The following is a 12,281-nucleotide window of genomic DNA, read 5'->3' as shown; positions in this document are numbered from 1 at the left end:
CTCCCCTATTAAAGAATTCACCCAGGAGCGTGTTTTACCCAGCGAATCCCTCCAACCAAGCCAAGATATTATTAGACCACAGGACATTCCCTGCCTCCGCTAAATGGACCCCATCCTTCAGGTAGAACCTTTCGCCCCAGATACACCCATGTGGAATTGTCTGCAACCGGGGGGCTCGAAATAGTTTGTCCAACTGGGTGTTGATCCTCTTTACCGAGTGATTCAGAGCCCTGACCGAGTCCCTCCCTCGCCACTTCCACTGAGGAATAAGTTGCGACCACACTACTGTGCAACCCGGGCAAGTCTTGGCCACCCACCCAGCAGTGGAGATGATCTCTTCAATGAGGATGCGCCTCCCTAGTTTTGCCAGGTCATTCTCCCCTAAGTGAAGTATCACCACTGACGGGGCGGTGGGCTGCTGAGCTATAAGTCCCTGGAAAAAAGCCCTGAACTGGCTGAGGCACAGACCCCCTCTCCCAAAGAATGAGATAACACACCCCTTACGCGCCGCCCTTTCCTTACGGTCTCCTGAAAGAAAAACACGTTCAGCACGCCTCACATAAGAGTGTCCTACAATCCAGATAACCTTTGTCCTGTATTCTTCATGTTGATTGTGCTGCGATGGTGCCGACCGCTGACGCCCGGCGGTGAGTTCCTCCCTTGCGTAACAGGTTTGAGAAACTGTAAAACCAAAACATACCAGGCGTGAGCACCAACTTGTTACAACATGTCAATTCGTATATAACGCTTATAACACTCAGATGTCCATCTCCCAATACTCTTCACATTTTCAGCTGAGAGACCCCTCAATGCTGCTTCAGTTGCCGCCCCTATCCTAAAGGAGTGGGTGCCAAATTCTTTGGGCTCCAAACCTGCCTGACTGACTGTTAACTCCAGGACTCTCCTAAACTGATACCTAGTTAATGGTGTCCCATCAGCGTGACACAACAGTGCACCCCCCGCCGTGCCCCCTCCGCTGCCCGTGGAAAATCTCCACGTGCGAAACCGGGCAGCAAGGATTGACCCGGGCCCGGTGGAGCACTATGGTGTGACCCCGAGATTCCTGATCTGTTTTGGACCTCTGAATTGTCACCCACATAGTATCCTCTTTGATCTTGACACTAGACCACTGCAGGCCGCCCAGCTTATCCTCTTTTGATCCTGCCACCAGTTCACCAATCCTCATGGCCCCATAGAAAGCCAGGGAAAATGCAGCCTTGAATAAAAGGACCTACCACTGTGAGCTACAAACCTCGTGCAATGCTCCCAGTAATGCTGCCAACCGGGCCAATCCTATGGGCCTTCTCGCATCTACAGAGTGTCCCTGCAACCGGCGCCATCCCCTCAATGCCTTGCGCACTATAAAGGTATTCGTGGGGTCTCGCATGCCCTTAGCCTGTGCAAAGAAAGCGACCGCTGCCCTATGCCTGCTTGCTGCTGCCACTGTGCGTCCTTCCGTGTGCATCCATTCTAAATAGGCCTCAAAACTGGCCTCCTGTGCCCACTTAGATTCCCATTCCTGACCCAAGAAAACACAGTAAGACAGAAACGCCCCTTCGTATGCTGTCCTGGTCCTGGGGGCTAAGCTAACAACCACGAGGTCCTGTAATCTGGGGCACCAATCTGCCAAAGTACTGCCGGGAAGTGTGCTGGCGAGGGGTCTGCTGCAGGAAGGTGTTCCCTGAAGACCTGCATTTTAAAACGAGAAAGGGAATCGGCTGCATTGTTGAGGATGCCTGGGACATGTTTGGCTCTGAAAACTACATTCCACTTTAAGCATTGCAGCACAATCTCTTTTATCAGACGTAGTATCAACGGACAGCGAGCCCCCTGTTGGTTAATACATTCCACCACTGTCATGTTATCCGACCAAAACACCACTGATTGGTTACATCAGTGTTCTGGCCAGACCTTTAATGCCACCCATATTGGGAAAAGTTCCAGGAAGCCAATGTTGGTGGTCAGACCCCATGCTCTCCATTCCTCCGGCCAACGCTGGGCGACCCATTTGTTCCCAAGGATGGCACCAAAGCCCACACTCCCAGCAGCGTCTGTCCACAGGCCTAACTCTGCTGATGTAGCAGGGGGACCCGACCACACTACCCTGCCATTAAAGTCCTCCAGGAATGCCATCCATATATGCATATCCTGGCGCACCTCAGATGACAGCCTAGTGCGGTGGTGCTTCTCCCGCAATCCCTTCATAGCCTGGGCAATAGAGCGTGAGAATGGGCGGGCCATAGGGATGACCCGCAGTGCAAAGTTCAGTTGCCCAACTACTTCCTGCAGCTGCTGCAAGGAAACCTTGTTTTTACTTAGGCATTGACGCAGAGCAGCCCTAAACTTAGACACCTTGTCCTTGGGTAACCTGAAGCATCCCTCAACAGAGTCAATTTCGATACCAAGGAATTCCAGGCAAGTGGCTGGCCCAACCGTCTTACCCGGTGCCAGCGGGACCCCAAAAGCCTGCATGAGCACGCAAAATTCCTGCAATGCCCAAGCACACTCCCGAGAGTCCGCCGCACCTAAGAAAAGGAAGTCATCCAAGTAATGCATGACCTGCTGGTGGCCCGTCGCCTGTCTCATAGTCCATTCTAGGAATGAGCTAAATGTCTCAAAGTATGCACATGATATGGAGCAGCCCATGGGCATGCATTTGTCCATGTAAAACTTGCCCTCAAAAGTGAAACCTAAGAGGTGGTGGTCCAACGGATGTACTGGGAGAAGACGGAAAGCAGATTCAATGTCAGATTTCGCCATTAATGCACCTATGCCCAGAGCCCGCAATAAATCAACCACCTGATCAAATGAGGCATACTTGACACTACAAATCCCCTCATCAATCGCATCATTCAAGGATGTCCCCCTCGGGGCCGACAGGTTGTGGATCAGTCTAAATTGGCCTCTCTCCTTTTTGGGTACTACTCCCAGAGGAGAACACACAAAATTGGGGACGGGCACCTCCTGGAAGGGGCCAGCTATCCTGCCTAGCGACAGTTCTTTGGAAATCTTAGCGGCCACCACCTCTGGATTCTGCGCTACTGAAAGTTGATTTCTGCAGTGTGGGCTACCTGTGTAGCCCATCGCTGGGATCCTAAAACCTTGAGAAAAACCTTCCTGAAGTAGAGTGGCCGCTGTGCGATCATGGTATCTATTCAACCAAGGGATCATTGCAAAGACGTTTATTGGCGTTGGGGGGGCCAGCTGGACTGAATTACTCAGGCTTCCCCCTTCCCCTGTGACCGTGGTTACCCTGCTTGTTCCTACACGTTGTCTCGGGGTGGGACGGGTGACCACAGATTGCACACGCATGTCTAAATTTACAGGTGCCCTGAGGCCTTGTGCAGGAGCGTTTATTAAAGTCCCAGCAAACTCCCTTTCTCTCTGCCCCCCCCTTATTCTTCCCGGGGACCTCACTCCCCTGGTGTGACCGAAAGGGATGTTGGGGCCTGGCGGAGAACACCCTGACTGCACTGGTAGACTGTGTAGGGGCCGTGTCCCCTGAGAACTGCTTATGCCATGACATGGAATTCACCCTGTCCCACGTTAGTGATGTATCAAACTCTTTGGCCTTCCTGAAATTAACATCATACTCCTTCCAGGCATCGCCGGTATACTGGTCGCTCCACCCCACAATCCTACTCATGTAGCAAGACATAGCTGCCTGCACATTTGGGGGGCGTTCGGCCGTGATAGCGGAAAGGACAGCAAACGCCCTGATCCAATTCTTTAAAGTCTCCTCCACCTTGAACCTGGAGCACTGTGCCCTCCATTCACTTGGATGCATCCATTCCTTTAACAACTTAGCCTGTTCCATCTCCCTATTGTCTAACAACAAGGAAAAAATGTATACATACTTTCCCGCCCAAATCAACTCCTTCACTGCCTGAGACACATGTTGCCCCAAGTTTTCACTCCTGGATGGCACTATGCCGTCCCCCAAGAGGGGCAGCGCCATCTCCTTACCATTTACGGGCACCTGTGCGGGTGGCACACTATCTCCTTTTGGCTGGGCTGGACTGGAACCTGCAAATGAAGAAGATACGGGCACCGGAGTACTATCAGCCGCCGCCGCAGCCTTAATCTTCTCTACCAATTTAACCGCTTCCGCCGCATGATCGGATGAAGCAAGACACACACCCCCTTTACGCAGCCAAGGCAATAATGCCGCTATCTGAGATTCCAACTCAACCGGGACCGGGTCCGGGTTACCAGCTGGCACATTCGGGACACCAGGAGGAACATCAGATGGACCTGGCGTATTAGGCAATGGGGCCTGAGGCGGTGGCCCACCCGGGACAGGTACCGGTCCCCCAGGTGGAGGCGGGGTAGGTGCTGCAGGAGGGGCCGGAGCAGCAGGAAGCACCGGTGCCACAGGCGCTGGGATCGCTGGCAGAGGTGCCAGTGGAATCGCGGGTACTGGCACAGTAGGGACTGGTACTAAAGGCACAGGGGCTGGGGCACTGAACCTCGGCTTTTTAGCCCTGGATTTCTTAGGCGGGGTAACGAAATCTCCCCTTGGCAAAGGTGCCGTTCTCTCCCGCACTGGCCTACCTGATGGGCCCGGGGGGTCAGCGAGTCTATCATTCATGCGGGCCTCTAGTTCATCAACCTTCCCCAACGTTTTATTAATTTGAGCCATTTCACGCATCATGGCCTGCATCATCGCCTCCATGCTAGACCCCCTTTTTCCACCCCTTTGCCCTGGCATGGTTCGCACGCCCCTGCCCTACACTCCTTACAATGACAGACTGTGCGCCTTGTACCTTCACCAGTTGGAGGATGGACAGGGAGCTGTAAGCACCATGCAACAGCAACCGCAACGCCCCGGCTTATCCGGTTTGTCAGGGGTGAGTAAACTCTAACGTAGACCCACCCGGCGGCAACTAGAAGCTATGGAATGCTAGCCCCCCGCTCTCCTCTCACCGATAACTCCTGCGTGCACCCACCAGGAATCGGATCATCAACAGCGTCTTACGTCCCTCACCTTGCGTGAGGTGGCCCAAAAATTGTCGTTAGTTGCCTGTAATAGAAGATTGTATCAATACCGTGGAACAAAGCAGGAGCAGATATATGAACACACAAAATGAAAATATAGGAGGCTTGAACTCCCTCTGTTCACTCTTTGTGACTCCAAAACAAAAGACGTAGGATCATCAAATTGCGCAATAACTCTCCCTTAAGCCAGGAACATTTATATTCAGTAAACACAACCATTGAAATTCGCTGTTTTACACTACAAGTTAAGCAATTGCCCGCTTTCACAAAGGGTCTCCCATCCAGGTCCTGCCCTGGTCGACCCTTCTTCGCTTCCTCCCCGCGTATCAGTGCAATACACCCAGCCAGGCGTGCGGAAAACAAAGCGCTAATGCGGTCGGTTTTAAATTACACCGTAAAGTTCCCCGTGCCGCTTGTACGACGTGAAAGTTTTACCCGGTGTTCACCAATCCTCATATTCTTCCTACTTGCCCAACAAAGGAATTATTACACTGCCAGTACTGCCCGGGTCCGTGTGTGCCCCAGCGACCTGCACGCCCGTTTCTTATACAAAATGCCGGCTGGCACACCGATCTCCCCTGCGGCGCCCACCCCCGCAAAATACCTCTTGCTGGACGATTCAGGCGCCTGCCAATAATTGCTCGTCAAACCCGCTCCGCAGCTGCTCCGTGTTTCGGTGGTCTCAGCTCGAGCGCGATGTCTCCGACGGCCTCCTCTTGCAATGCTGTCGCGATGCCCTCGTGCAACTCGGCCGTCTCGAAATCCACTCCCGATCACGAAGCCTGTAAAACAAAATTGAGAAAATCAATAAAACAAGAAGCCCCGAGCGTGGGGCACGACACTCTGTGGGGGAGCGTCCAGCGAACAAGAGGGTCTCCTGGGCGCTCCCCGCTTCTTTATTCACAAGGGGCCAGGTGAGGGCGGTCACGCCCCCACCCAGCCCCTCCTGCGGCCCGCCACCCTGACCCGGAAGTCCTACAATGACATCCGGGTCAGGGAGGGCGCCAACCAATCGGTGGTGGGGCGCACCCGGAAGGGGACGCCCCGCCATCGAGAGGCACTAAGGGGGGGGGGGCGGTCGCCGCGCCGCCATGCGGGCGGGGGGGCCAAGGGCCCCCCCTTTTCATTTATATAGCGCTTACTACCCCTGACAAGGCATCGAATAGCTTTTTCGGCGAGTAGCATGCTACTCTGGAACCCATAAGGGATTAGAGGTGAATTGGTATAGAGAAAATATGAAAGTATGTGATTCTTCATCTGCTGTGGATTCTATATAATGATGGATTTGACACATTTGCATCACAACCTATTATTGACTGCATAATTTGAAGATTTTTGCAAAAAACTAAATTTGTTTCTCGCTCAAAAGGATCAAAAGTCACTGAAAACTAAGCAACACGTATTACCGCAAAATGGGAGACTCTTCTCCATCGGTAGGAGCAGCGTCGGATTGGTAACGTGGGCACTCGGGCAATGCCCGAGGGGCCGGTGTCGGAGCTGCAGCTGTGGGCTGCTTTTTTTAGAAGCCTGGAGGCCGATTTAAGCAGTATCTGCGTTGTTGGATGCCGCCAGCAGCCCAGCGGGTGTCCGAGTGGCCTTTCTGGAGGCAGATGGGCGTCCAACCTCCCTTGCATCAACGGGCAGAGGTGTCACACTCTCTTCTCTCCCTTGGCCGGCCGATTAATATATGCTGATTTGATTGAGCAGGGCCAGGGGGCCTGAACAAAAGTGGCCTCACTTGTTTCAGGTGTGGTTCAACAGTATAAACTAATAGGTATATTTCTTGTAACCCCTCCCGTCACCCCTTTTTTAAAATTTTTGCTGAAGCAGTGTTGTGGGGAAAGGCAATATGCAAATGTGGGCCACTTTTGTTAGCGTGCCCAGGCCGATTTTGAATCCCAATCCAACCCTGGGTAGGAGTCTTTCTTTAGTTACTTATTCTTGTATTTGCTGTTAACTGTCACTAGTGAAATTAAACCGTTACCGAAAGAGCATTAGCATGTGTAAAAATGGCAAAATAATGAAGTAATGCTATCGCAAAGTGTGCCGCATTACGTGACTTTTTTTAAGCATTTTGCCACATACTTTATTCAACCAAGCTGCATAACTTGGTCCTCCCCGACCTTTCGAATCAATCAAGTGGCCATTTCTGAGCGGCATGTTTCTCAATCTATATCAAAATGTGGACCTTTCCAAAGCATCTTAAAGGAACAACGCCCCCGTTTGACCTATAAATTGCGGGCGCCAACCTTCTTAGCTGAACAGACAGAAACATTTACCCTGGTCCCAATGGAAGCTATTGCCCAGAGCATCCTCATCATGGCCAGCTTGTGCCTTAGAGGCAGCTTTTAAATCTTTACGTTCAGTTAGGTTTAAGATTATGTAGTCATTTTCCGAAGCAAACTCCTTCTACCCCTTTGGATTATTTATGCTTTCCATCCTCGGTGGTTGTGTTGAAAAAATGTCCCCGCAGATGCTATTAACATGTTTTATTTTTCCAGTTCTCTGTGTGCTAGGCTCTTTTTTTCTTTTTAGCCCATTCCGTGGGGCTCCGACACGGCTACTCTTTCATCCTTTTCAGCTATCAGAGAGTATGTGTAACATTAATGCGGACATGCATCTTTTATTCATTCCCCCTTTTTGTGTGTTCGAAGCCCATATGGCTCTTTAGTCCGTTCCAATAAAATGCTATCCCTGGTTTCAAAGAGCAGCTGACATCAAAAACCCTTTGTGATGTAAGTTACTGAAGCTAAATATTTTGCTGGCTGACATCGACTCAAAGAGGACAGCTCAATTTATTTTAGTTGTTCTGATCTTTGACAAATTGCCTTGCAAATAAGTCAGTGTGGATGGAAGTGATTTTCCATATGCTAACGCCCGAGTATATGTCTGCTTTACAAAATATAACCAAGTGCCCACTGTGACGTGCATCAACTCAAAACAAATGGAATGACGTTGCTATATAGATTTTTTTTTGAACGTATTTGTAAGCAGGGCATGTCCTGCTGCTGGGATCACATCTGGAGAGCACAGAAAATGTGTTTATATTCCAAACAGCCAGTTTTTCACTTTCAGATGTTTTCTAAATGCTTGGTAATCAGATGAAGATTGTAAGTGTAGAGGGAAAGAATTTCAAATGTTGTCAACTTCATAAAAGGAGACTTATCCCCTCTCTATATAGGGCTTTTCTTGTTATAGGAGAAAAATAGGGAAAGCAAGGTGTACAATGACTGCAGGTGGGAATAAAAGGTGGGTATAAATATAGCCCCTGACTTTAGAGGGCTTTTTGATAAATACAAAGGCTTTTAAAAATGCATCTTTGGTTGTGGGTAGCCATTGAAGTTGAGACAAAAGCTGTGAAATAGGAGTTCTGTAGAGAACGCTCAATAAAGTATCAACAGCAGCATTTAGTCCAAGTGTTAGAGGATGGGGCAATTAGTCAAGTATTTCTAAATCCAACTCCTTGGCATAAACTTGACGCAATCCAGTTACTGCCTGTATGAGCCAGAAGTGTGTCTTAGCAGACAGGAAAAAAGAATCTTTTTTAAAAGTTTGAGATGAAGGAAACTGGTAGAAGATACTTTGGCATCCTTGAGAATAAATGGTAGTTCATGGGCAAATAGAATAAGTAGGGTTTCCTGTTACCAGTGTTTATTTTTGTGGTAATTCCAGTGGGTATTTCTCAGTATTTTACCAACGTCTGAAAATCAGTGGTTATAAGTGTTTCTATATTTCAGTACCAGAAAAACTTGTTCAAGACTGAATTTTACCAGTTTTTACAAATTACCAAATACAATGCAGAGAACTAACTTGATTACATTTTTAGCTAACTTGAACAAGTCCATCCAGCTAATGAAATTGTATGCTACGACCTGCACACCAAAGCTAAACAACAGTATGCAGTGATCAATCATTCAATCAATCATTTGTAAAGCGCACTACATACCCGCAAGGGTCTCAAGGGGCTACTGATCGAACAGCCAGGTCTTGACTATCCTCCTGAAGGTCAGCAGGTCTTGGGTCTGTCGTTGGCTCAATGGGAGGGCGTTCCATGTCTTGGCGGCGAGGTGGGAGAAGGATCTCCCACCGGTGGTTGTTCTTCGGATGCGCAGGATGGTGGCGAGTGAGAGGTCGGCGGAGCATAGCTGGTGGTTGGGGATGTAGAAGGAGAGCCATCTGTTGAGGCAGGCTGGGCCGGTCTTGTGGAGTGGCTTGTGTGCGTGGGTGAGGAGCTTGAAGGATATCCTCTTGTTGACGGGGATGCAGTGCAGGTTTCTCAGGTGGGGGGTGATGTGACCGTGGCGTGGTACATCGAGGATCAGTCGTGCCGAGGCATTTTGGATACTTTGTAGTCGTTTGATGAGTTTGGTTGGGGCTCCCGCGTAGAGGGCGTTTCTGTAGACGAGTCTGCTGCTGACGAGGGCCTGGGTGACTGTCTTTTTTGTATCTGTCAGGATCCATCTGTAGATCTTGCGGAGCATGCAGAGGGTGTTGAAGCAGGAGGAGGAGACGGCGTTGACTTGCTTGGTCATCGAGAGGTGTTGAGTCGAGGCTGATTCCCAGGTTGCATGCGTGGTCGGTGGGTGTCGGGGCTGCCCCCAGTGCCGCCGGCCACCAGGAGTCGTCCCAGGCTGAAGGGTTGGAGCAGAGGATGAGGACCTCCATCTTGTCCGAGTTCAGCTTCAGACGGCTAGTCTTCATCCAGTTGGCGACGGCCTTCATTCATTCGTGGAGGTTGGCTTTGGCAGTATTGGGGTCCTTGGTGAGGGAGAGGATCAGCTGAGTTTTGTCGGCGTAGGAGATTATGGTGAGGTCGTGCTGTCGGGCTACGTGTGCGAGCGGGGCCATGTAAATGTTGAACAGCGTCGGGCTGAGCGAGAATCCCTGGGTTATGCCGCAGATGATCTCGGAGGCTTTGGAATGGAATGGGGTGAGGCGGTCGCTCTGGGCTCTGCCGGAGAGGAAGGAGGCGGTCCATTCCAGAGCCTTGTCTCGGATCCCTGCGAGCTGGAGGCTTGCGCGTAGTGTGGGGTGGCAGCTGGTGTCGAAGGTGGCAGAGAGGTCTAGGAGGATGAGTGCTGCGGTCTCGCCGTTGTCCAGCAGGGTCCTGATGTCATCGGTGGCGGCAATGAGGGCAGTCTCGGTGCTGCGGTTGCTGCAGAACCCTGACTGGGAAGGGTCCAGGATTCTGTTTTCTCTGAGGTATCGGGTTAGCTGTCTGTTGACGGTTTTCTGGATGACCTTGGCCGGGAAGGGGAGCAGAGAGATGGGCCAGAAGTTCTTGAGGTCTCTTGGGTCTGCTTTAGGTTTTTTGAGTAGGGCGTTGATCTTGGCGTGTTTCCAGATCTCTGGGAAGGTCGCGGTCTCGAGGGAGAGATTGATGATGTTGCGCAGGTGGGGTGCGAGGGAGCTGCTTGCTCTGTTGAAGACGTTGTGTGGGAATGGGTCTGACGGAGAGCTGGAGTGGATGGTGCGCATGGTCTTGATGGTGTCATCGATGCTCACGCTGGCCCAGGCTAGCAGGGGGTTGTGGTCAATGGTGTGCGTCTGTTGTGTTGCTGTCTGTTGGGGCTGTCTGGGTGTTGAAGCTGTCGTGGATGTCTGCTCTCTTGGGGTGGCAGAAGGTGGCGAGGGAGTCGCACAGGGCTTGCGACGGCGGGATGTCGTTAGTGTTGGAGCTGGGGTTGGAGAGTTCATTCATGATGTTGAAGAGCTCCTTGCTATTGTGTGCGTTGTTGTCGAGGCGGTATTTGAAGGAGGTCCTGATGAGGTGGTGGTGGTTGCGGATGGCGTCCTTGTGTGCTGCGTGGCTGTACGGAGTTTGTTCATTGTGCCATTTCTTCTCTAGTTTCCGCTGGCTTGCTTGGGGCTAGGAATTCTGGGGTGAACCAGCTGGCCGTCTTGCTGGTGTCTCTGTGGGGGAAGGGTTTCTTCAGCTGGGCGAGGGTGTTGGCGCAGTCCTCGATCCTGCGTCTGAGGCTGTGGGCAGCGTTGTCGGTGTTGGAGGGTTCGGTGGGTGGGCTGAGAGCGAGGTTTGCGTGTAGTTGGTCTTCTATGATTTTGCTCCAGCAGCGGCGGGGGATCTTTTAGGTGCGGTGGTGTGTGGTGGGCTTCTGGAAGGTGAAGTGGATGCAGTGGTGGTCGGTCCAGAGGAGTTTGGTGGTGTGGCTAACGGAGACGTGCGGGCTTGAGGAGAAGACGGGGTCGAGCGTGTGCACTGCGGAGTGGGTGGGTGTTGTGACAAGTTGCTTCAGTCCGAGGTTGGCGAGGTTATCGATCAGGGTTGTGCTGTGTTAATTGTCAGTGATGGACTGACAATTAACTTTCTTCTACCCCGGCACCCACAGGAAAGGCCTGTCAATTTGCTTCTGTATTTATTTCTTTACCTGCAAACATTGGAAGTGCTTAGAAACATGCTCTGTTCAGGGAGTAAGTGCTGTAAAAAAAAAGAAAAACGGATCCGCAAAAGTTGGGCAATTCCCCTGGGAGGCAAGACAGTATCACTAGATGTCAAAGAGTAGGTCCTTTCTGGCTATGAAACTCTAAAACGTATTTTATCACAGCGTTATCAATTTACCAAAATATGCTGATCATAAATACCACTTTAAAACATGGATCCCGATCCATTGAGTGGCATTTCCTTGGAAAGGGCAGTGTTGAACCATGCTCCGGGGCCATGGGGCTACTACTGTCCTAGGTCTGCCCTACTGTGTCTCTGCAAAACTGGCCAAGCACAGACCTGTCAGCACTTGGCTTTCATTGGTAGAGATGGCGAGTGGTCACAGACATCTACGGGAGGTTAAGGTGGAGGTATAACAGGCTCAGAACTCAACAAGACTCAACACGGCATCTAGTAGGGCAGGGTGTGTGAAGGTTGAATATTTTGCTTTTGATTAATTATAAGACATTTCTGCACAATTAAAATAATACGTAATTATGAGAAAAGCAGATCTGTCATTTTGCACTATATAGTGGCCTGAGATGTACACCTGTGTCAATTTTTGATGCAAAGACATATTTGCTCTAAAAAAGTACCAAAACATCATTACTGCGAATCACAGATGCTCGTGCTTTTTTGTTCCTGTGCATTTGCAATAAAATTTGACCACGAATGGCGTGTTCAGAGTAAAGGTTTAACCTAATAGGCATGTAATCATGCAAAGCTGCATGATGGTGACATTTGGGGAATTGTGCATAACAAGCGCAACACGAAATCTCTGAAGTCACACCTGCATGATATAAATGTTACCCAGGCCTACATAAATCTATACAGAACACAATAA

This window comes from Lissotriton helveticus, chromosome 9 (assembly GCF_964261635.1).
Source record: "Lissotriton helveticus chromosome 9, aLisHel1.1, whole genome shotgun sequence".
Taxonomy (NCBI): domain Eukaryota; kingdom Metazoa; phylum Chordata; class Amphibia; order Caudata; family Salamandridae; genus Lissotriton; species Lissotriton helveticus.
The sequence above is the reverse complement of the archived record's forward strand: the minus strand, read 5'-3'. Positions refer to the sequence as shown.